The 27,031-nt window shown below is 40.0% G+C and overlaps 1 long non-coding RNA gene across 2 annotated transcripts; it reads left to right on the forward strand.

Annotated features, from left to right (window-relative positions):
- Positions 1 to 3,524: 3,524 nt before the first annotated feature.
- LOC143419880 (uncharacterized) lies at positions 3,525 to 21,858 on the forward strand. Of its 2 annotated transcripts, none has more exons than XR_013099902.1 (5): positions 3,525 to 3,719; positions 7,284 to 7,441; positions 12,798 to 12,967; positions 13,641 to 21,595; positions 21,674 to 21,858. It is a non-coding gene; the product is annotated as an uncharacterized LOC143419880 (long non-coding RNA). The 2 variants fall into 2 exon arrangements; XR_013099903.1 differs by having other exon boundaries at positions 7,287 to 7,441.
- The last annotated feature ends 5,173 nt before the right edge of the window (positions 21,859 to 27,031 follow it).

The raw sequence follows: 27,031 nt of genomic DNA on the forward strand, positions 1-27,031 counted from the left end.
CACCTCACACGGCATTTTCCTCAGCTTCTTATTGATTAGCTGGATTTTTCATCCCTCCCAAACTGTCACCAGTATCTATTAGACCAGAAGCCCCAATCCTGAGGCACACCAGTTTCTCAATGAGTTTTTTGGGGAGTAATTTCAGTGTAGCACATCAGGGTCTGGCCTGTGTGTACACAGCCTATATATCATCAGATGCGACCTCACCAAGAAACACAGAGGTAAACACAGAAGCTCTGCTCCACCTTGTCTGACGAATAAATCAGCTCTGTGGAAGATCTTGATTTCCTCACATGAAAGTGGCAGCTGTGATTAGCAGGTGTCACGCTGCTGACATCCTGTGAACAACAGTATAAAGCACACACTGTCGCCTCTCCTCTTGTCCTTCCAAGGTGACAGCTCCTGGGGTGTTTTGGCAGCGATTACTTCAGCAAATTAACAAAGCCTCACCATGAGCCGCCAATGGCACAGCCAAGGAACGAGGCCCCACATCCTGCCAGGAAGACACATAACTACACATGCACACACACACACACACACTGCAGGCTACAGAAGCCCAAACCAGAGCCCTCTAATTAACCAGTCCCAGCCTCCTGACCTAGAAGCTGTGAGCAGCCTTATTATCTTCAACATCTTTTTCCCTCTATGAGTCTTTCCCTCCTCCACTAATATGAGGTAAAGTCCTATGCTCTCCTGGTGGAGGAGGCCAGAATAAGAAGTAAAGATATCCATCAGGGTGTTGTTAATGATGGGATGATGGTTTTCAGAGCTGTTGATCCCTTTTAATGCATCAGTGTGTGATGGTTTCACAGCTGGAAATGGGACAGAACAGAGTTCCTTTCTTTGACATCCACTCAAAAACTCTGCTTGTTTCTATCTTTTTTTTCATACTTTGTTTAGTGATGTTGTGCGTGTCACTCCTTCTGCTGTCTTGTACAGTAGATGCGATGGAAGGCGACATGAAATGAGAGGATCATCAGCAAATGTAGCTTAGCTGGGTTTTCTCCCTCTAAAATCAACGTGTCTGTTCCCTGCATTCCATCCTACATTTGGTGGTTGTTTTTTTGTTTATTATTTTTCATTCATACTTGTTGGACCTTGGCTCCATTTTTCTACCAGCGACAGCACCAGAGCTGTTCATAACTGTAGTTTCACCAACAATCATGACAACGGTCTGAAGCGTCCCTCCATCAAAGAGCTCTAAAAACAAGTGTTTGTTTGTTTTTTTCTTCTTTCTTTTCTCATTAGCGTAAGCTCAAGTGCAAGGAGTTCCTACTTCTCTGACATCATCACCAAAAACAGTCATAATGCTCGGGTCTTATTTTCTACAGTTGACAGGCTAACAAACCCTCCTGTGTCAGTGGCAGATGAACTTCATTCAATGACTTTGCCAAATTCTTCACAGAAAAAATCCAAAAAATTAGACAAGCAATTGGTACATCAACAGCAGATTCAGGATATGTACTGTGTCCATCGAAAAACTGTTTAAACACCATCAAACAGTTTCACCCTATTAACAGCAAAGACCTGGAGGACATCTTAGATTAGATTAGATTAGATTAGATTAGATTAGATTAGATTAGATTAGATTAGATGAAACTTTATTAATCCCTCGGGTGGGTTCCTCCGAGAAATTCAGTGAACTTAGGTCAACTGAACTCCTCCTCCTGCTGTTTAGATGTCCTGCCAACAAGTTTTTTCAAAAAGGTCTCAAAGACTTTGGAGTCAGACCTGTTACGGATCGTCAACTTTTCTTTAATGTCAGGTGTGTTTCCAGAAACACTAAAAACTGCTGTAATTAAACCTATACTGAAAAAGGACAATCTTGACAAGACATAAATGAACAACTACAGGCCGATCTCAAATCTCCTATTTTTAAGTAAGATCATTGAAAAAGCAGTTTCTCAACAGCTCAATTACGTCTTAACACAGAATAACTGCTATGATGACTTCCAGTCAGGTTTTAGACAGAACCACAGCACTGAAACCGCTCTGACCAAAGTGTTTAATGACATATGTCTGAATACAGACAGTGGAAAAATGTCAGTTTTAGTTTTACTGGATCTCAGTGCAGCATTTGATACAGTTGACCACAACATATTACTCAAACGACTGGAGAACTGGACAGGTCTTTCAGGAACTGTACTAAACTGGTTCAAAACATACTTAGAAAACAGGAAATACTTTGTATCAATAGGTAACTTCACATCTGAGAAGACAAGTATCACATGTGGAGTTCCCCAAGGTTCCATCTTGGGACCCCCTCTGTTTAACATTTGAATGCTCCCACTGGCACAGATTATAAAGAACAACAAAATAAACTACCACAGCTATGCAGATGACACACAAATATATATCACAATGTCACCAGGAGACCGAGGCCCTGTACAGGCTCTTGGTGAATGCATTGAGGAAATTAATGACTGGTTGTGCCACAATTTTCTCCAGCTAAACAAAAACAAAACTGAAGTAATAGTCTTTGGTGCCAAAGAAAAACGATCACAGGTCACCAGAGAACTTCAATCTATACACCTAAAAACCACAAACCAGGCGAGAAATTTGGGTGTAGTGATGGATGCAGACCTAAACTTAGAAAAACATATTAAGACAATAACAAAGTCAGCTTACTATCACCTCAAGAATATTTCAAGGATAAAAGATCTGATGTCTCAACAGGACCTGGAAAAACTAGTCCATGCATTCATCTTTAGTAGGCTTGATTACTGTAACAGCATCTTTACAGGTCTACCTAAAAATTCAGTCAGACAACTACAGCTCATTCAGAACTCTGCTGCTCGAGTCCTCACTAAGACCAAAAAAGTGGACCACATCAGTCCAGCTCTGAGGTCTTTACACTGGCTGCCTGTCCGTCAGAGGATAGACTTTAAAGTTCGGATGCTGGTCTATAAAGCTCTGAATGGTTTAGGACCAAAATACATCAGTGACCTCCTGACCCAGTATGAACCTTCCAGATCCCTCAGGTCATCTGGATCTGGTCTTTTATCAGTTCCCAGAGTCAGAACCAGACACGGAGAAGCTTTTATGCTCCTTATATCTGGAACAAACTCCCAGAAAGCCTCAGATCAGCTGAAACACTCAGTTTATTTAAATCCAGGTTGAAGACTCACCTATTCTCAGCTGCATTTGAATAAAACACCAAATCCACACTTTTAAGCTTAAATTTCAAAACTTACATTTTAACTACTGATTTTATCTACTGTTTTTTTTTAATCAATTTTAAATCATGCTTTTTATTTTATTTTTTATTTTTTTAACGTCTCTGTAAAGCACTTTGAATCACCTTGGTGTTGAATTGTGCTATACAAATAAACTTGTATATGTATGTATTTTTATATATATATATATATTAGGGGTGCAACGATATTCGTATCGATATTGAACCGTTCGATACAGTGCTTTCGGTTCGGTACGCATATGTATCGAACAATACAACATTTGTAATTTATTTTATCAATTTTCCTTCTGACGATGCTGTCTGTGTTGAGCGCTCAGTGAATCTGTGTTCGACTACTCCGCCTAGGCTGCACTGTCCAGCGCAGATCCACTGAGCGCTCAACACAGACAGCATAGTCAGAAGGAAGAGCGCAGGGCAAGCTAGCAGACAGAAGTTAAGCTCTACTTGCAACAGGCAAATTGAACGTCATTCAGATCTGGCGTTTGGAATTATTTTGGTTTTCATGTGACGTATGACCCTGAAGGTAAGCGAGTCATGGACTAAAGTAAAACAGTATGTTGGATGTGCCATGCAATGCTCAATTACATTGGTGTGAACTAGTGTGTTAGCGCAGTTAGCTCGTTAACGTGTTGGCCGTCTAGCCCCATGCACGGAGCGATTGGCGGTAGCTCGTTAACGGAGATTTGCCGTGTTGTGGCGTTAAGGTCATTTCAACGAGATTAACCTGAAAGCACTAGTGGGAACACAACGAATATGACTGCACATTTACGCCGACATCATCCTAGTGCAAAGACAAGTGGAAGCAGAAAAAAAAACAAGCAAGCATGCTACTAACTTTAGCCGAGTCATTTAGACAGCTGTTAGCACATGATTCTCCTTATGCTGCTGAGAATATAGCCCAGAAGAAGCGGATAGTATAGCTTTTATTTTGGAAAGAGACATTTCTCTGTAATAAACTCTCTTTTCCAAAGATGAGTGATTCCTCAATCAGATACAGGGCTTGCAATATCGCTGGCCCGACGTCCTGGAGCTAGCGATTGTTTTTCAGTCGGGCTACCAAAATCTTTCTCTTCCCTGCTCGTCGGGCTATTGTAGGAAAAATATATGTCAATGCTTTTGCATTCTTTCAGAAATGTAGCTGGGTAATTATGTCATTGGCATCGGTGAGCCACTGTCAATATGTGACATATTGAAGTCGCGTTTGAATTTGCGCTTGTTTTTTTGCTTTCACTTTGCAATCGTGCAAACTGTGTATAGAGAGCAACAGCACTGATCTGTGAGTGATGATAATTTGTGCACCAATTCCTCTGACATCGTCTTATTAATCGTTAGCTTACTATGCAAACATGACAAGTGAAATCTCCCGCAGCAAGCTTAAACATGTGAGAGGTTGATCGCGAAGAGAATCGCTGAGCTTATGTGAGTGAGTGTGTAAAAGCATTTCAGTTCTGCTGAGCCAAATAAGACAGGTCAGGGTGAAGAAGTGACAGCCAAAGAAAAGCTTACCACAAAACGGAGAAGTTATGACAAATCAGACTATAAGGCAAAAAGAAAGTGCAGCTTTATGGTTTCATGGACAAAAGAATTTCTGTGGCTGCGATATGATGAGCTAAATAACCAGGGCTGCACATAAGTGGTCCGCAGGTGCGCATTCGCTGTCAAAATAAAAAACACGCACAAGGGTTAGGGTTAAATTTAAAAACTGTACTTTTGAGTTAAAATATATATTTATAATTTTAATAAATGACAAATTAAAAATGCATGAACATTTTTTTGTATCGAAAAAATATCGAACCGTGACACCAAAGTATCGAACCGAACCGAAAATTTTGTGTATCGTTGCACCCCTAATATAAATATATATATATATATATATATATATATATATATATATATATATATATATAAAAATACATACATACATATATATGTTAGAAGGTGGTTGTTAAGCAATGTAATGTTGTCATAACATCTAAATATTCAGTCTTAGATATAAATTAGATGTTATTGTCATGAAAGTGACAATGATAGTGATATTTTTTAAATAAAATTATCTGTGTATGAAAAATGGGTCAGTACAGTGGTTCCTAGGCAGCGTGACGACATCATAATATCAGACTTAGATTTTAAAAAAAACCTAAAGAAGCGGTTTCCATGAACAGCATTTCCTTTCATACTATTCGATTGATTACTAATAATATATTCATTGTAGTCTATTTAACAAAACAGCAACCCATATTTTCTAACCAGAACATATGACTTTTGTGTAAAGGGATCAAAAAAAAAATCACACCAGCAAGAGGAAATGGGAAAAACATATGATGTATCCTGAGTTGAGAAAAGTCCATTTCAGTTTGCACCCCTGAGGAAATCACCCGAGATGCGGCAACTATTAGAAATTTGGAACGATGATTCCGGCCCAGTGGGTACAGGGACACAGCGACCTTTCTCAGGACTACGTAAACAGTCTGTCATCACATGGACTCACTCTCGCCCTAACTCGTATGTTTTGTTGATAGAAATTGTTTTTAGGCATGAGTCAATAGATGGCAGGGGCAATTTGTGTGATTGTTGGTGAAATGAACACAGCCTTGTTGGCCACTCAGGATTCAGACTTTGAGTCAGCTGTCTTCCACAGAGGCTTAATGTCATCTTACACATTTGGGTAAAAACATTTCCTCTTCTTCTGGCTACACACAATGCATTTCAAATGTATTTTCAAGGTTAGCTGGATAGTTAAACTTGTCATTTTTAAGAAAGTCAAGTTCTTTATGCATCACTGTAAGAGTACATAGAGTTCATCACAAAGGTCAACAAGCAAACAACAAGCTGCTGTAGAGTTGCTACTTGTTACCTTCCAGTTACATTCTCAGAAGCTTCTTTACTGAGTTTATTTATTACATGGAAACCACAGAAGCAGAAGTAGCCATGCAAAGATGAAAGGTGTATCTCACATTCAGTCCCCTGTATTATTAAACACTTTGTTGTTGGGGTCCAAGTAAGTCACCTGCAAAGGTGAAATTTTGACTAGGTGAACCGTATGCACCGCAGCATTATCAACTGTGCATGCACAAAAAAGTAAACGTGCTTTCAACACATTTGTAATTCTGCTACAGCCCAAAATTTCATCCTAAATTGTCATCAGATTGAAGAAAGTTTGTTTTGTAAGCTGTACAGGTGCCACATTCAGATTAATAAGTAAGTACTAGACTAAAAAAAAATAATAGAGCTTCAATTACCTAAATTTGAGAACAGAATTAATGGACAATCTGTATCATACAGTAGGTTATTTTAGTACTTTCGTATTTTAGTCACCTTAATCACTTTACGCTTTTTTCAGTAATGTGCTAAACTCAGAAATCACATATAATTTGTGTTGTTAATGCTGTTAATATTTATTACAAAGACTGCTAGAAAGAAAATTATCAAATGTTCCTGTTCTATGGTCTAAAACTCCTGACAGTGGTGAGATATGAATATTACTTTTATTTATTTTTTTTGCGTGAAAGGTCAAGAGCATTGTGGTAACATGTAAACTGGGTCCAGGACAGAAACAACCGCAGTATACTGCTAAGACAACGGCTCTTTGAAAACATCTGCACGGACAGCATGCTAACCTAAAGCTAGCCATGAACAGTGATGTTAAAGCTGAGTGGATGCCGAATCAAGCCCAGCTGCCAAAGCTGGATCTTCAACAGGTAATGAAGGCAGTAATGAACAGTGAGCCCCTTAGCAATTTAGCATCCATTTCTATCTGCACCTACACTTGTAGAATTGCAGTGGTGATCATTTTGAAGTCTCTTTAGGCTGGATTTTGCACTTAAATAAAGATAGTGTCACGGTCTGAGTGAGTGGTGGATGTGCCTGGAGGCTGGCAGCAGTTTCTCTGAGGTGGAGGCAGGCGATCTCTCGCACCTGGCACCGGTCAGCAGCAATCAGGAGGCGGTTCTTAAACCTGGCCTGATCAGCTACTCCCAGTGATCACAGGCCCTATTCCTTTGTGTCTCCTTCATGTAGATTTCTTGCCTAACAAGTTTCTCTCTGTGTCAACAGTTTACCACAAACCTTCACACTGTCTTTCCATCAGCAGGAACCCCTAATCACCTCTGCAACCCCGCTCTGTAAAAGGACCTATCAGTATCATTCACCCTGCCTGCTGCCTGTTTCCCCTCATGGAAATCCTGCCACTAAGCTTCCCACTCGGATCTACAGCTTCCCCCAAGATTCACTGCACCTCTGCTACAAGTAAGCAGTCAACCCTACACAACCTCCGTCTGATATTCTGCCCTGCTCTGCCACTAACTGAACTCTCCCTGTGTCCTAGACACTTTGTGCTAATCGTGCCCTGGAGTAACCACCTCCTTAGTCCCCCTTAGTGAAGGTGACACCTAGTATTGCGACAGGTGTCTGTGTCAGCACACCTGTCAGTCAGCGCGGCCACAGGATTAGCTTTGAGTGTTAACAAAATCAATACACGAAGAAAAAAACACTCAAAAAACAATTAATACTTTACTTTAGTACATGTAATTAAGTTGTATTTACAACAAATCTTAGTGGATATAATTAGTTTTAGGATATCTTCTGTCTCGCTTCCTTTTCCCCAAACAGGAAACCAACAATTCTACCCCTTCATAATGATTTATGCCTAACACATCAGCCTTTACCAGCTGATAATATGCAGCGACATCAGACAGGAGAGCTCTCAATACATAAGAGGTTATCAGAAAAACCTTGGGAAGGTCATGTCTTACATAAGAATGTGCGTGTGTGCTCAGAGCTGAGGAGAGCAGATGACTGTCGACAAGTTTGCACTTTAAGGGAGATGGTGAGATAGGAGCTGAGTCAGCACAATCCACCTCTGACCAACAGAGGTTGGGTTTGGGGAACAATTTAAGTTTTGAGAATTGAGAATATATTTGGACAGCAAATCCTTACTTTGGAGCAGTCCTTTAGACAGCTGTTTGAGGATCAGGATTTGGTTTTGTGTACAGATTCCCTGAGCAGCTCTCTCTGTGTCTGTGTGTCACACACTCACTCACATACTAATTCAGGTCAGTTTTACTGATACTGCATCCACCCTAAGTCCCTCTACCGCATCATCATCTCTGTATTTCTAGTCATTTTTTTTCTGCTGTTAGTCAAAAGATTGTAAAACAAGAAGATGATTGTGTCACCATTTATGAGCTACTCAAAAGCAGGGCAGCAAGTTGTTTTTGACAAACAGTAACTCCTGTTACACTGAGTCACTGAGTTATATCATATATTCAGTATACTATAAAAAACTGGATGTTTCAGACTGCGATAAACACTCGGCTTTTTCTTTATTTGTAGCTTCATGATGTCATACAGAGTGTAGATATTAGGCACACAGCTGTTGCTATGCAGCAGCCCCACCCATATGCTGCTTAAACCACCTTTAAACTAAAAACTAAAACTACGTGTGGAAAAAAACAAATATTTTACTTAACTAATGTAAAAAATAAATACTAGACTTTTGAAAAAAGTAAACTAACTGAAAGATTTTTGTGAATTTTGTGAGTGCTTCGTTTTAGTATCTGTTTGGTAAAAATGCTTTCACAATGTGCCCGATGAGACATTGATAGACATATTTCTTGAGACTTTTGGGTGTCTACAACTTTCAAAAAGTTTTTATTGCATTACCTGTACTGATGTTCTTAAATATTTCCTATGACATATGCCACTGATACAATAATAATTAATTAAAAAGACTAAAACTAACACCGGGTGGAAGAAAATAATGTTAGAAGGGTCAAGGATTGTATGTACTCTAACAAAATAAGACATAATAATCCCCCCAAACAAATCTGCATACCTTGTAGTAAATTTGATTCAGCGGTAACAGAAATTACTGACTGCTGTAATTTTGCTTTTACTTGTTTTTTACCAGCTTTTATGCCCCTCGCTCTCTAACACTTGCATGCATGCAGGCAAACACGCTTGTACATGTTTCCTTTGTACCTGCTTTCCTGTCTGCGCCTGCACTTCCCTATTTCATTTTCACTCTCCATGTATCTGAGCACATTCATTTACGGAGGAAGGAACATTGCACTTTAAGAAGCCCCCTTCTTGAGTCATCTGGGCGCCGAGCCGAGGATATGAAGCCTATCCTACCTGTCAGCGCTCACGGAGAGGAATCACCATCAGCCAGAGATCAAACCAGACTCACTGTTTTGGACATAATGAGAGAATGGGAATGGAAAAGAAAGCAGGATCGGGAAAAAGACAGCGGATACCAAAAATGAAATTGGAGGACAGGAGGAGAAGTGTAATGGAACAGAAAAGAGAAGTGTGAAAATAGAGGACAAGGATTTAAAGTGCCAGAAAATTTATAAGAAAGGTTAGTGTATATAGGCAAAGGATGAAAAGATATGGGGATAAACAAGGGATGAGCTGCACAACAACAGGAAAGGAGAAAAGAAGATAAAGTGTGTGTGGTAAGAAATGAAAGAAGACGAGATAGAAAATGATGAAAAGGAAACTGAAAAAGGAGCTAAAGGAAAGGAGAAAAGGTGGAAAGAAGACAAGTAAGAGATGAGCCCGAGGTCGAGACAGATGTACACACTTGGTCAGTTCTCCCTGAAGCACTGACAGGCGAGCATACGCATGCCCCAGTGAAGAGCTGCAAACTTGCCAGCCTTTTTATATCTCTAATGTGAGTCTGTGTCTCTCAGCTGGTGTATATGTGTTGGCACATGTGTGCCTGTCTGAGTTCAGATGTGCAGGGACTCTGTCTGCGCTGTCTGGCCAGCTACGCTTCATTACTTTCTTTGTGTGCTTTTGAATCTGTTTATGCCTGAATTAGCTCTGCCAGTGATCCATGCGCAAAATGCCAGATTAGCCCACAGAGCCCAGTCAGGGCTCCATTCATCTTTACCTGCCTGTTGTCACCTTATGCCATGAAACCCTCACCTGATATAACAAAACTGTGACAACAGTGACCGAACAACACGAGAAAGCAGGAGGGAGGCAGCTGTTAAATGGGTCAAAGCAGGCAAAACACAAACAAATAGAAGAAAATTTAAACAAAATTCAAATTAAATTAAAGAAGAAGAAGAAAAAGAGAAAAATGCTCACAATTTAATTAGACCGAATGCCAAACTGGGACACAAAGTTTTAGAAAGAACAATCAGAAATCATTCTGCTGTCCTCCTCTTGTTAAACAATGCCGGATCGAAGATGAAAACTGCTGCTATCGATTAATACCCAGTGAGCACACGTTTCTCATCAACACAGAGCCGGCTGTTCTTGTTTACTTATTTATTCCTGCCGATTTCATTTCTGATGTGAGAGACGTTCGCCTTGCTTGCGTTTAAATAAACCCTGATGTATTCATCTGTTACAAAAGCTCACACAGTAAGGGAGTAATTGCAGTGCAGCATTAAACACTGTAATCATATTAGGTGCTGCTGGTATATCTGTGTCTGTTTGTCTTGACCTGTCTGTTGGGGAAAATTACAAAACACAGGGTTCGTCCCACTCTGCAGAGCAATTTAGTCTCCTTTGGCTCATTGTTTTGGGTTTCAAAACTGCAGCTTTATCATTTCTGTTAAGTTTCCAATCACAAACAATAAGCAATAAGTGGATGTGACTCCTAGATAGGAAAGACGTTTTACCAGACTATTCACTAGAAAAATCAAATGCCTTTAATATCCTAATACCCATTCCCCTTCTGCAATGAACAGCAAAAAAAACATATACCTTCTTAAAAAGGTGAAAACTATTGTGACCACCTACATGAAACATTTGATTGACTTTTATCTACCACAGTAAAAATATTAGATTTTGATGAAAAGATTCAGTAACTCTTAACACAGAATAGTCCACCTGAACCACGTTCCAGATTAAGTTGATCAAGAACATCTGCTTCTAATTGATGTAAAAACGTTTGTTGCAAGAAATATGTCACATGCTTCACTTTCAAGGCAGACTCACAGAAGGATCATATAATGGCTGAATCCGTGAAACACAAGCATGCGTACATACAGGAGGGACGGTTTGTGTTTCTAGGAGCATCTAGACAGGAGCAGGGGAGGTAATGAACATCTCTGAGGTTTGTAGCTTGTCAATGTGACTTCCAAACCCACTTATGTCTTCACGCTCTACATCCCTTCCCATCTCTCATGCCCTACAACCTCACGAAAAGAGAGAAAAAAATGGGTGTATGCAATAGCTTGAAAATGAAAGTCAGTGGAGGTTTCCCCTTGATATACCTGGACATTTCACTTGTCTCTCTGTGTGTGCTTTCTGGGGTAATTTTGAGCAACTGACTGGGGGAGAGTGCGTCTAATTAGGGACCAAAATTGATGTCCTCATTTGAGTTTTACCCCAGCGTTCAGCAGATGTAAAGTGATTTCTGTCTTAATTGTTAAGGTTAAGGTTAGTAATTGAGGTTAAGGTAAGGCTGATCCTCCAGGGAAAGAATTTAAATCAGTGCCTTTAAATTAAAGTATGCTACACTAAGGTGCGATTGCAGGTACAACTGTGGTCAGAAGTGTACATATGCTCATCACGGACGTGGATGCCATTGTAATGTTGGGCTTCTAATGATTTCTTTAAATCGTTCGTTCATATTTGAATTTATTTAGCATGTTCTCTAGCCCACACAGGCTCAAAAGTATACATACATTCACTTATACCTTAATAAGCTGTGCTGAAGGTTCTATCTTAACAAGGTAAACGTCTGTTAACTTCTCATTTGTGGTCATGATTGACTACAGCTAGTAGTAAAAGGCTTTTATTTGACAACACTCACTGGATTGACCAGTAATCAGAGCATTGGGAAGGTTTAAAGAACTCAATGATGATCTAAGAAGAAGACAGATTACAGATAACTGCTTCTTTCTTAATGTTCATGCACAATTTCAACATCTCACATGTCCATGTAACCTTTTATCATAACCAATCATATGTTTTGAAATATTTCTGATGAATACCCTTTAGTCTCTTTGTAAACAGCTTTTACTCCTGAGCCTTTATTAATTTATACCTTGACAAGGCCATGAAAGTCTAACGCAGAATAGCTCTACTTACTATAAACAGAGACAAATACAAGGGCATAATTGCCTCTAAAAATAATCAGACGATTGAAACTGTCTGACCCTCAGAACTGCAGCTTTAAAGGTGCCGTCTTCTCCAGTGACTGACATGAAACACCTTCCATATCCTTTTTTATGAAAAGCAATCTGCGCTAAATGAACATCGGTGTCTATCAAAAGCCACGTGTCGAGCCAGTCGGAGAGTCTCTATCTTTTGAGCCATCATCTACCATGTGAAGTTTTATCTTTATTCAAGTCATGCATCATTATGCAAAACCAGAGATGTGAAGAAAATGTTATTAATTGTTCACCCGCAGGAGATTTAGATCAAACTAAATCAGCATAATATAAAAAACTATAAATTCCCACGCCTTCCTGAGAGCACACTCTGTGCATGAAGTGTGTGAGGATTGTAATATCACTCCTGCTTTCTAATGTTTCTTTCCTGTAGGTAGACACAGACTAATAATATTCAGACTCCACTCGTCTGTCCAGAAATGTACAGTGTCTATTACAGCTCGGTGTCTCTTTTGTTTTCCCTCCAGGGCTCAAATGAACAGAGCAGTAATGGGAAAGGGAACATCACTCGTCCATCTTTCTCTTCCTCTCCTCTTCGCCATCGTTCTTACACTTCGCTTGGTGGGAAGCTGAAAACTAAGAGGTTAACGAGGAGGAAGTGTCATCTGGCTGTGCCGCTGAGCACACAAACACACACGTAAATCAACACACACCACACTTCATCCTCCAGCTTAAAACTAAAAATGAGATAGTTTTTTCTTCTTTTTTTCTGAAATGAGAGAAAAATTGCAGATGTAAATTAAAATGTTATTAATTTCAAGCAAAATCTCAAAGCTGCAACTATGACAAACCTGTCATATGTCACCATGACCAGCTATTAAGGACTCAGATTGTCCTTTTTCTTATCAAACCTAATCCAAAACTATAAAAAAAAAGAATCTTCTGTGGAAACTTTATTGTCATTTGTCCAGCGTGGTTATGGGATGGAGAACTGCACCTGCTGAAACGCCTGCTGTTGTTTTAACAGATGCAGTAGCCGTGAAAGTCAGGCTTTACAAGCACTGTCAGGTTTTTTCACCTTTCTTTTTTTCTAAAAGTTCCTGTGACCAGTGATGATTTTTCATTTCCTAATGATTATGAGCAGCATGAAGCAAGTCCTCCTTCATAACTGTTCACATGCATTTGAAGTTAAACATTGTTTGTCTTGCATGATTAATAATGACATTTGCAGTTTTACATTTAGGAGAGGTAATTTTTAAAGTGTATTACTGTATTTATCTGTTTTCACAGATGTATTGCTATGCTATTGTGTACAGACATAGAGGATGAGTTCAAATAATGTAGAAGAATGCCTTTTCTTTTTCCTATAGCCGAGTGTGAACCCACGCAGGCACAGGAGAACATGCAAACTCCACACAGAAAGGCCCCAACTAGTCCATGAAACCAGGACTCTGTTGCTGTGAGCAAGACCGTGCAATGCAATACTCTACCCCAATGTCCAGTGCTTGCTAACACAGTGAACTTGTTATATATTGGAAACATAACTACTAACAGTAGTTATCTGCTTTGAAGCAGTGCCTAGATGTCTGCCTTTTCAAATGTTCACTGTTTTTGTCCTTGAACATAGTAGCATGCCAAAACTGACCTATGGTAGTTTTTGTAGTTCAGCGCATGACATCTGTAGGCCTTTTGCTATAAACCATGAATGCAGAAACATCTGGAATTTGTGGAAGTATTTTGCTTCAATGGATGACCCCTTAAATTATATATATTATTCTCAATAGTAACACTTATTTTTTAGGAAAATACTATTTGCTATAATTAGATGATATAAAGACCTTTTGTATTAAGTGCGCATGGAAAAAGTTGTAAATGCAGAAACTGACTGAAATGGGATAGTCTGCATTAATGACAAAAATAGCAAAAGTGAAGGAAAGCAGAAAATATTAAGTGGGAAAGCAAATGTTTTCTTGTTGCCTCCTGTTACCCACTGTCCAGGGACAATTTAACCTTGAAACAAAGGCTGCATGTCTGTAGAGTGAGTGGAACACATGAGAGGTTAGAAGAGACTTTTTGTGTCCGCGAGACTGTGTGTGTGTGTGTGTGTGTGTGTGTGTGTGTGTGTGTGTGTGTGTGTGTGTGTGTGTGTGTGTGTGTGTGTGTGTGTGTGTGTGTGTGTCAGGAGTGGTATGAGAGGATATGACAGGTCAGTGCAGTACTGTGCTGTGTAGACGGGGAGAATCGACCTTGTCTGTTTTATTGAATTAAAGTTTTCGTTTCAGAATAAAACATGAGGGAGAAGAAAAGGTCAGTAACATTTTCATGAGCTTAATCTGGTACTACAACTTGCACTTTATATTGTTAAAACAGGCAAACTGAGGCCAATTATGTGTTGTCGTAGTACAGCCTTGTTTAAACAGTAGTAAGAGTTGTAGAGTTTCTGTTAAAGCTGGTGCCAGTGGTACATTCAGGGAAATGTTAGAGGTGTTTCTGCATTGTTCACGTTGTTATCACACAATTTAATTTATGAAACAAGTAATTCTTGTTTTTTTCTACCACCTGAGCTATTTTAGTTGTTCGTTTTTCTAGCATACTTACTCATGTGAAAACACCACAATACCATCAATTCCCAAAAGGAAAACATGTAGCACTCTCTCTCCTCCACACTGTGTGTATATGTACTAACAAGCTGCTACCTTGAAAACACTACAGTATAAAAGGAGCTTGAAACAGGAACAAACTAAGACTAAAGCATTTGCATTGGTAAAAATGCCACAGTGATACAATTGAAGGGTGTTGTTTAAGGCTACACAGAGGGTCAAACACATTTGTAATGTGTGGATGAGCTGCCACAGAGCAGCACTACTGGGAGACTGGCTATATTTGCAGGAACAGGAGTCAAGCGAGATCACAGGGTGATCACAGGCTGGCAAGGGGGATGTGAGAGTGGAGCACAGGAAAAGCTGCAGGGTAGGGGATTGGAGAGAAAATAGACTTTTGTACCAAACTGATTCAGCTGCTTTTTATTCAATAGATATTAAATAAAAAAGGCAAACATTGTGACAGTGTTACTTGTGTCAACTTAAATATTAATATTGAACTATCATTAAAACCCCTGATGAGCTCTAAAAGTAAACGCTGGGGGATAAATAGCTTATCATTTAGATCGCTAGTACTCTGACAATGTATTTAATGCAAAAAGTGGTTATGTACATATGCAGCTGACATTAACTGACTTAGTATGTGATACTCATACAGCACCACAGACAAGCTTTTCATGCTTGTGCAAGTTTCAAGTTCCTTTTTTCCCGTTTTAGAACATGAAGTGTTTGCACACAAGGGTACAAATAACACCATCTTCACCACGCTGCCGAAGCCAGCTGAGATGTGGCAGTGTATTCAGCTGCTTATCTGTGGCAGTTCTGCTTTCTTCGGGCTGCTCGCAGCCAAAACATTTCCAAAACTGTCAAATATTAGAACTCTGAGCCTGATCACACACTCGGACGTCAGTATTCCCTCGAGGTGAGAGAAGTCAGCTTATCAACAGCTGAGGTGACTTTATCTGCTGGAAGTTTGGAGAAACTGCCACTGTAAAAGTTCCTGCAACATAAGATGCAGAAGTGTGACTTTACATCGCAGCATGAATGTGACGAAGGGCGTTCTTGATCTTCACTACTGTACCTGCTGATTCAGCCTGGTTAGAAAGAAAGAAAGAGAATTCATTCATTCATTTCAATGTAGAAAGTTTCTTTTATTTATCATTTATGTTTCTGAGATTCTCTGAAGGCAATGCTTCACCCAGCAGGGAAGAAAACTGGGCCTGTAAATGAATCCGAAAGAGTGTTTAGACTTAAAGAAATGGATGTTGTAAAGTTGGTTTTATTAACCATGGAAATAATTCTGTCATCATCCACATTAACTGTCTTCTGGGGTCTTTACTGAGTTACTGAGCTGCCCAGAGCCCTGAGCTGTAATTCTTCTCTTTTAAGAATGCACTCAAAGTTTTTGTAATCAAAAGCTATAAAACACAAGCTAAAAACCTAGAAACACTCCAAGTCTTTTATTTATTGAATCTGTTATGGAATAATCAGGAAACAGACTCACATGTGCATAGGACTAATAATCATACAATAATCAACTGTCCAATTACTTTTAAAACCTCTGAAAATGGGGGGATTAACTTTGAAATCTTCTTCTGTATTCACATGGTCACTGATTTATTTAAAAGAGAAAAAAAATACAAAAGCTATGTAACTGTCCAAAAAATTGTTGTGCGTTTCCATTAACTGCCTTCAGACTGTGGTGGCTGATCAGTTTTCTGGACAGTGTCACTTCACCTGCTCTCAGTCAGACAAACAAACACAACTGGTTCGTGGTAAAAATGTCCAAAGGTTCCCTTTAATCTCAACAAATATTCTGAAAATGTCACGTGAAATATTTGTATTTAAAAAGGCAAAAGAAAAAAACAAAAATAGTCAGAATGTAAAAAAGGCACATTTTGGGGAGAAGAATATGCACATTGTCTCTGCTTTAGGTAGAAATTTTGCCATAAAATATCTAATAACATAGCAGGAGTGTTAAACAGTAGCTCCTCTCGCCAGATGACCCTTGAGTGTTTTTCGCCCATGTAAAAACACATCATAGCAAACACAAAGCAGAACTGGAAGATCTACATAGCGGGCTTGACTCCTCAGACTCTCTCTCACACAAACACAAACATAGTCACAGGCAGTTCATTTTCTACAGGCCTGCCCCACAGTGGCCTCATCTCAGACGTTCTCTGCATTCGCTCTCTGTTCACTCACGATCTTCTAAAAACTGTCATTTTAAAGTCAGCAACTTTACAAACTGATAAATAGAACTGTGGCTTGTCTAACATGAGAATAAATATATTCTTTTTTCTCATTTTCAGGGTGACGAGTAGTTATGTCATTTTTTCCCCCAGTGCATTTACTTCTCTCAACAATATTATGAAATTTAATTAAAAAATTTGGGAACTCACATCCACTGAACACATCGTTCACTGAGTAATATAAAGAGTTTCAGTTTGCTACACGGGTTTTATCTATCGCAGCACATCTCAGCCTCTGATGCTTTAAAGTCATTCAGCTATTTCAGCTTTTTCCCCCCACTACATTTTTCCTTCTTGCAGCATGAAGTAACTTAACATTTCATCTCTGAAATCACTGTACAGTTTGGAGAGATTTCTGCACTCCATTACAATCAAACTGAAGCTCTGAAATTGCAGTTTTATGCTGGAAAGCTCTCTGAGGCCGACTTAGACGTCAGAATTCTTTGGTGGAAAAAGAAGCATGTTACAAAAGAGGATATGTAGCTTGTTTTGCAGATCATGGGACAGATTACTGCACAGACTTTTTGCTTTCTATGGCCTGAATCAGATTTTAGGTTATGTTTACAGATTATGGGACACATTAATTCCATTCACTGCCAGACAGATGGGAACACAGAAGGGGGGGTCTTCCAAAAACAAAATCCTCCCACCTGTCCGGAGACATGACCTCCAACCTGGAGTCCACCACAGAGCTGTTGACTGATTGAAGCAGATGGGGGAGTTTTAGATGATCATACTGCTCTTTTAGCTCAATAATCACAAATAGCACAATGACTTCTTCCAGGCTTTCTGTGGCATTACAGGTAACAGCCTGCATAAGAATTATTCCAGAGTTTTTAAAAGTGAAAAAGCTTCTCTTTTTTATAATTTGAAAATCTGGATCAATTTTCTAGCTTTAATATTAATTAACAAACTACAGTATTACAAGAAATAAGTGCAAAAAAATCGAGTGTAGTTTATAGAAATTTAAGCCTAAGTTTGAGGTTCAGTAACTTGATCAACCAAATCATTAGGACTCTTGGGAAAAGTCTTTTTTTAACTGCCAGTCTAGTAGATGTAAACAGTTTTAAATGCTATTGGGGCTTAGGGACTAGGCTGGGGATCGTCACAGTCAGTAGGATTCTTCTGGGGATCATGAATGCCTGTACCAAATTTTTTCTGTCCAATTGTTGAGACATTCTTGTCTGGTTCATCGACATCCCTCGAGCCAGCTGATGTCACTTCAAATAAAATGATTCTTTCGTTCGATCTTTAGATTTCAATTGCACATCAGTTTGCCGGCTCCTTTAACTATCTTTACAATCTCTGCTCCTACTGAGACGTGACATCCAGCATGTGTTATCCACCAACACTGATTTCTGCAGTGAGTGTGACCCAGAAGAATGGACAGAGTAAATCTTTTCCTGACCCTGCCTGTCCCACTTGAGGAATGGCTGCGCAGACACAGATAAAGTAAAGCTATCCTTCTCTCCCCTTTACAATAAATATAAACGTAAGTGCCAATGAATAAAGTCTTTGGAACAAGAGAAAAAAACTAATAAAATGAAATATTTCATCATTTTATTATCAGGCCTTTTTTACCTGTCAGTCATGTGAAAAAGAAAGTAAGATTAAGTGCACCCTTATTCCCTCAGTAGGAATTTAAAAAATTGATTTCTTTTTAAAAAGGAAGGATTTCCTCCCTCTGTAGAAAAAGAAGTTTTGGCAGTTTTGCTGGTCTGGAGCATTCAGACCGTTGTCACTATCTTCCCAGAAGGGGGTGTCCTAGCCCATTTACCCCGAGGTCAGGCTGTGCAATGCAAAAACCTTCAGTTAGCATGTTAAAGTTTGTGGCAGCATTATTATGAAAGGAATGAACAAGTGCGATTGGTTTAGAAGGGCTGCTGGGAGAAAGTCTTAGCTCACTAAAAAGAACATGGCAGCACAGCTTAGGTTAGAATAGTTGCATCTGAGCAAACCCCATCACCTCTGGAACAATGTCCAGTGAACAGACGAGACCAAAGTTGATGGTGGGATGATGATTTTATCTCAGTTGTCAGCCACAGGATCTGGGCAACTTGCAGTCACTGAGTCAACCATGAACTCCTCTGTATACCAAAGTATTCTGGAGTCAAATGTGACGCCATCTGTCCAACAACTAAAGTTTGGATGAAACTAGGTCATGAAACAGGATCCCAAGCAGAGCAGCAACTCTACATCAGAATGGCTGAAAATGAAAACCCTGAGCTGTGCAGGTGTCATGTGTCCAGATTTCCTATAAAAAGCAGCTTGTATGTTTTTATTGGCCAGCAGTGTAAATGTACAGCAAACGGCCTAAGAAACAAGGAAACGAAAGGATCTCAGCAAGGGCTGAGAATACGAAATATTTCAAATATGGATTCAAGTCCAGCAGGGCTCTCTGGTGCATGTCTGTTTAGCACTTGTGTGAAGTCTTAAAGGCTCTGGGGTTTTAAAAGCTGATGCACAGAGTGAAAAATGAAAAGCTAATCATAAAAAAAGCTCCTTGTGAAAGGGACTGGGAGGATTGGAGGCTTTCTTTGCAACCTGTAATTTCAGCGGTGACACAACCCTGGTTTTAGTGCATAACAGCAACTCTAACAGATAAACTTCAGGGTGCAGTTCACCTGATGAGTCACTATATCAGACCTCTACAGACAGAAACGGGCAGAGGTGGACTCAAGTGATGGAGTGGCAAAGCAGTAAAGAAAGAAGAAGCATGTTTGCATAATTTAGAGCATACTTTTGGCTTTTTATGAAATTTACCTTCTAAGCACTTCACACCAGCGTGAACATCAGCTTGATCTGAAAGCTACTTTAGAGGTCACCTTGCATTATTATATAGTATTATTTCTTCTTCTGCTCTAGTAATGTTGTGAAAATCCAATTTCAGGCAACATGCTCGGTAACACACACAGCAGGTAGGGAGCAACATTAGCATTCAATATGAGTCGCATTCCTCAGCACTGTCAGTTGAATATCGATCATTCTTTGAGTTTTTTATGCTTTACCAGAGGAAAATAACGGCATCTTTAGTAGCTAAATGTTCAATTATGTTCAACACAAGGTTATTCTACAACTTTGTGCATCACCTGCTTGGTCGTGTAAAGATCGTAGACTGGGCTGCGGGAAATTGTGTTTTGTGTTTTTGTTTGATTTTGGGATTATTTAGAGCTATTAGATATTAAATTGCTGTTAGGTATTTTTTTCGCGATCTTAGTCTTTCAAGACTTTCTCATACAAGTGTTCTCACCTTTCCCAGAGTGCCCCTTAGTGTAAAATTGCTTTGTATATGTGTGTCGAACTTCTGCATTTAAATGTTTCTTCTTTTTCATTTAATTTGTCTCCTGTGTGCTTAGTTTTACTTCCCATGGGTCATTAGTCTTATTGGTTTCACCTTGTGCCTCGTTACCATCCTGTTCCCAATTTCTCCAATTACCCTCTGATGATTTCCTTTCTCACTTTCTTTTAAATTTATCAGTGTGTTACCCGCCCATCTTTGATTTTTGGTTAGCTTGTGTATGGTCCTTCCTCTGTGTTCATGTGGCTTCTTTTCTTTTTTTACCTTTTTGGCTTTGTGTTATAGACTTTGCAAACAGCCACATTAAAGAGTTTACTTTCTGTTTAATCCTGCCTGCCTGTTGAGCCCATGTTTGGGTCCTTAACCTGCAAACTGTGACAGATACAGCTGCCTGCTGCTGGATTGAGGACTGATAAGAGTTTGATCAGTTTACACTGATAAGCTACAGGATACCATGAGGAAACATAAACCTGCAGAAAAAAAAGATTATGTTGAAGCTACTGACTTAAGAGTATTTCTTTTGTTATTTTTGAGTGTTATGTTTTGTCACATACACTCCCATTCATTCGGTACACACTGCTTGTATTAAGTTGAACCATCTTTGTATTTAGAAGAGTCTCAATTTCTCATGGCATAGATTAAACAAGCTGCTGGAAACATACTTTTGTGATTTTAGTCCATATTGATGTGATGGCATCGCAATGTAGTGTTTCATGTCCACTTTAAGGTTTACATAACAAAATGCTCAAAAATGACATCTTTCACAGTAAATTTCATCATTCTTTCCCGTGTAAAACAAAACTCCTAATACACATTATTTATGCTGGTTCTCAATTTTTAAGCGGATGACTTTACGACAATAACTTGATAAGGTAGTGCAATTACTGTCATGACCTGGGTCTAGGGACCCAGGGCTCATGTATTTTAGTGTATGTTTATATTTTCCGTGTGGTGTTTTGGTTTTCTCTCCTTTTTCTCCATGTTTCTCCGTGTGAGCTTCCGGAGGTTTTGGTGTGCTGAGGAGACTGCAAACCCGGAAGCGTTTCTGCTCTAGAGACAGCCACACCTGCCGCTCGTCGTCCTCTGCCAGCTGCAGCAGATTACGCTCGTCAAGGGAGCAGCATTTAAGACTGTAGCTGAGCTGAGGCCGATGCCGGATTCTTGAGTCAGAACTCGTCAGTACAGCCGTGGACTTGGTATAAACCTTTGAGAAAGTAGAGTCCCTGCTAACCTGAATGTGTTTGTGTTACCAGGAATCTGGAGCAGAGTGTGTTTTGGAAGTCACGGTGTGGGAGTTTTTGGAGTCGCCACTGTTTCACCTTTCACGAACATCTGCACTGTGTGGGATTCAGGGAGAATCGCCACAGGACCACAGTGCCGGGATTTTGTATATAGTTGTGTGTTTTCCACCCGCTGTCAATAAATCCACTGTCCTTCACTAAGAGTCTCGCATTTTGGGCCCTACTTTCACTGCAACTCCACGGTCTGCCATCGCAGCCCGTGACAATTATGAGGAAGCTTTTTAAACACTTATTTCACCACCAGATGTTACAGACATTTGAAGTGCTGTTTACCTCTTAGTCCAACTCTCAAACTCCCCTCCCCATTTATTCCCGTAAGCGGTACATGACACACACAATCTGAAAGTTACAGCAGAGATGCTGCTGTTAACTTGCTCTTGGTCTTACTGTTAATGTGCACAAGCTGCTGCATGTCTACAGTACATACCCACTAGTATTCTGCATATGGCTATAACATCACCGTAGGGTATGGCACTGTTGCATAATGCTTTTTCCACATGAATATTCTACACCCAACATATGCTTAAGACTGCACAAAGGAACGTGTTTTCTCTTTGCCATTAATAATGTGCTGTTGTTAGAGATTTGCATCTGCCTCAGGTGAGCTTTGCGTTGTGTTGAGCAGCTTTAAAAACAGATTTTTTTTTTTACATGTATCATTGCTATTATTAATGCAACATAGCACATCCCTCCCCAGCGTGTGCACACACACAAACACATTCCCATAAAAGTTGCTAAAAGTTCTGAATTTCTTTGATCAGTTGTTCCAAAGCAATTTTACACTGAAATTACTCCTTTTCAGAAACCATGCTGACTAAATTTCTCTCAGAGTTACCAAGAAACAATCAATAATGTGTAAACTCTAAAGCTTCATCTTCTGAATGCATTTTTTTTCCAAGCACACTTAAAAAAAACAACTGGGAAAAAAATTGAGCATTAATATTTGAAAAATGTTTTTCTCAACAACATATAAAAATCACAAATATTACACATCTCAGAAAATAATATTCAGAGTATAAATATGTATTAGCTAGTCAGTCTGGTTTGTCGCAGTACTCGCTGCAATGTTTTATCCCCACTACCTCAGATTTAGATACAAAAGACACATTTGCAAATCAGAATCCAACTCTGCTCGTTCCACAAACACAGACACGTTTCATTGGCTCAAAAAACACTCATTCTCTCAGTCATACTATAGATATGAGTTATTTCAGTCATTGCAGGTATTATGTTTCTGCGCCTTAGGCAGTCCGCTGTGATTGATAACTCAGATGATTACACTTTGCCAATGGGAGATGGGGGAAGAGCAGGATGGGTGAAGGGAGGAAGAGAGGAAAGGAAGGGACATAATGATGCTAATGATAATTACAGAATTGCTAATACCTGAAACTTCAGCAAAGTAGCTTTGCCTGCAGTCTTAGCCACAGCAAGATATAATGAACCCACCATATCATCACATTTAGCCAGTGCATAATATCAGTATAAAGGTAATAGCATACACTATATATTTCACTAAGACTGATGTGGAATTACCACTGGTGATTTTCAAATCAATTAGAAGCCAGATGAATCAGTATCATCTAGCTCCCATAAACCATTGCGAACCATTTTTGCAGCATTTTGCTTTAATTGTTTGTGCATGCAACCTTCATTAGGAGGCCACGCTGACCTCCATATATGCGTTTGACCCTGTATGTCACAGAAACATATGGGCATTCATTTATGGAGAGTGACATTTTAATGAAGACGACCCTTTTTATCACCTGTGGATTGAGTGGATATGCATGTGTGGCCGTAGTGTTTGTCCAACCAAAAATAGAGCACATAGTACTCACCTGTTATTGCTGTTAGTTGAAAAACTGCTTTGCCTTTCTGCCTTCTTTTAAATGTATTTTTATTTAATTACTTCCTGTGTGAAATCATTATGTCACACCAAAGGGTGACATAAAATGGGAGGACACACATGTAATCATGTCTTTACAAAATAGCCTCACTGTCATGTGGCATACTGACAGTTCTTTTGATATTATAGTCAGACAAAGTCATTTTGACAGCACATTTCCATTTTCTGAACCTACCAGGACACCTGCAATTGTTTTAGCTTTGACTTACCTGGTCCTAGCAGACAATTTTCTAGCCTGTTTGAGATCTAGAACTCTTTTGAGCCACTTTTTCTCCCAAAAGTGATGTTTCGTTTTCGAATGCCCTCTTAGTTTGCTTGGTACCGTATTCTCCCAACCTTTTAGGCTGACAGCTTCAGACATCTCCGGTAAAGCTGAAGCCATAAAACCTGTAGCTTTTGCAATATTGCCTCACATTCATTTTCCTTCTTTGCTTGAGGCGATGGGTCGTCTGCACTGATGCTTACATGTTCTTTTCTGTGATCTGTTTTCCCTCTTATTAACCTTCTCACTGTCAATCAGAGCCTTTGATGTGTTGTGTCATCTCATACCATCTGGCTGCTGTGTATAAGACAGGATCGTTTTGAGTGTGCTGCTGCACTGGGAACAATTGGACTGATTTGTGTTTTTGATAAGATAAGATAAGATAATCTGAATTTTAAAACTCCCTACTGTCCAAGGATATCAAATAGAAAAGATTAAGTTTAAAAAAAAAAAAAAAAAAAAGAGCAATAGATACAAGAAAGGATGTGAAAGGATTTCAAAAATGTAAATATAAATGTAAGCGTAAAGGCATGCATACTCTCCCCTCTAGTGCCACTCTTTAAATTTGCTGCTACAGCTGCTGTGTATTACTCAAGGCTCAAAACAAACACCAGCAGCCCAACAAATTAGTTTTCCCTGAATTTTTGCTGTGTCACTTTGGCAGCCCTGTCCCGACACCGTGCTTCTATAGCAGCTTGCTAATTACTGGACAGGGGCCTGGTTCTCCCAAACCAGACCTGACAGTGTTCTGTGGCACAGTCATAATGTCACAGCAGCTAAATGAAGAAAGTGAAGTCAGTGAAAAGTCCCTACGGCGTTCCCAGGTGGACAGTCCTGCTGAAAGCAACATGGTCTGTGTGTATGTTGGCCCTTGCGGCTGCTGTCAACATATCCTGCAAAGTCTGGACATCCTCACCCTCAATGAACTTAGCCTCTGCAAGAAAATTACTAGAGAGAAAAGTCACAGGAAGCACACACACACACACACACAAGCAGAATAATGTATCTGAGCATGGCAGCATGTGTGGCCTGTGTGTATATTAGCTTGTGTGTTTGTTTCTTTTGATGGGATCTGGCTGTGTTCTCTGTTACTACATGTTTGTGTTTGTTGTTGTGTGAATGACTCACTGCGACCTGGTGTCAGTCACACTCCAGCAGCAGCAACAGGCTGATAAACATCTTCCAATTACCAAGTCTGAGGTCGGGCAAACCAAGAAACATGCATACAAACACAAAAAAACCACATATTGGGCTTAATCAAAGCTTTTCTTTTAATATTGTTGCATCCAAATGACCCGTCCCTGCTATTGGCACGTCTTAATTTGTGCAGCAGAGGTCAAATTAGCATCCTGCAGGGTTAGAATATGCAGTGGAAAGACTTTAAATCTGCAGGTATAATGTAATACCAAGCGGTGAGCAAAAATATCTATGGCAGTCTGTTTTTCAGTGAGATAAATCAATAGGAATACTCTGTTAATCCACCCACCTATTTCGTACAGGGTGTAGATGGGATAGATATGAGACAGGATTTAATACAAAAATTTAATATAAGACAGATTTCTGTTGAAAGTGTGATTAATATACATTTTATATAGTCAGTAGAAAAAGCTCATCAGTTTAATTGAGACAAGGTGAGGCTTAAAGAGAGCTGGATAACTCGGCTCTCAAAGAAAGGGGACGAATCAAAGACAGCACAGGGTCGGATAAAGGAGAATAATAACGGTGCGAAAGCAGGCGAGGATGACAGAGAGAAGATGAGGCTTATTAACGGAAGGTGGAGAGGAGCTGTTTTTGTGCCACTCTGTGCCAGAACCGCTCCGACCAGTCCCCCTGTTTTGGCTGGCAGATGGGTCTTGTCATGGTGCCGCCTGAAGGATGGTGTGCCATGCCGACGCCTTCCCGGGTAACACACACACATTCACACACACTTTCACAATGTTGTCTGGCAATTTCGCTTCCTTTTTTGCCAGAATGGCCACAGCCCTGACAGATTGAGAGCAAACAGGCAGGCAGGCAATCAGCTCAGACACCTGAGAGCGCCCTGAGGACCCTCACTCTCGCTGGCAGCCAGAAGGAACTGCTGGCTACACTGCAAAACACCAATTAGGTTCTTAAAAAAAAAGTGCCAATAATAGACCAATTAAAGGACTATTACTGAGTAATGAGAGGAATGATACCTGTTAGGTCTGAACCAGCCAGAATCAATAGAGATAAAGCAGACGCATCATGTGAGCACTGCTGTTTTATAGGACAGCCACATGTTGCTCAGCCACTGAGGTTGTACTGACAGGGCACAATGACAATACAAAGGGTTGCAGCTTATTATGATATCTATTTCTACTAATTCTCTTTTATAAGCGAAACCTCCCACCAACCCGAACCCGCACACACACAGGCGAAGCAGATCTGCCAGAAAATAAACCTTAAATGAAGGCGTTCTTCACAGTTGCAGTGGAGCACATCCAGGGAATGAAGAAAAACAGTGTCGTGCAGAGCAGTGATGAAGTGAGCTGCCACTGAATTCCCTTTTCTGTCGTTAAAATACGGTGGACTTCAGAAGGGCACGAAAAAGAACGACTCATAGAGCGAAGACTGCGAAACTAAAATTGTTGTGTAATCACTTAACTGTGTGATTACTTTCCATTTCTATCCACTCATGCGGCCTCTCTAGACGGGTGCCTGAGTGAGTGTGTGTGTGTGTGTGTGTGTGTGTGTGTGTGTCAGACAAAGAGAGAGTGAAACGACAGACAGAGACAAGTGTCCTTCTGCTTGATATCTCATCCTCCATCAGGACCAATCAATACAATCTCTCAGAATTACTGTCACAACAGAATGAATTGCCCTGCCATGCAGAGAATACTTACACACTCACTCGCTCTTGCTCTCTCTCACACACACACACTCAAATTTTGTATGTTGCTCATTTGTCCCTGAACACAATCTGACATTTACTGCATGTGTATTGAAGCAAGACATTGTGTAGACCCGTTTGTTCATTTGATGCAACCCTGGCCTTAAAAAGAAGAAGAAGAGATGTGCAATGTGCTCCCACCTCCTCCACCTACTTAAGCGAGAGCAGAAACTGCTGCCATCTTGTGCCAGTCGTGTCATCCACCTGCTCAGCAGTGACTGTCATCGTGGTCCT

Source organism: Maylandia zebra, linkage group LG8, assembly GCF_041146795.1.
Source record: "Maylandia zebra isolate NMK-2024a linkage group LG8, Mzebra_GT3a, whole genome shotgun sequence".
Lineage (NCBI taxonomy): Eukaryota > Metazoa > Chordata > Actinopteri > Cichliformes > Cichlidae > Maylandia > Maylandia zebra.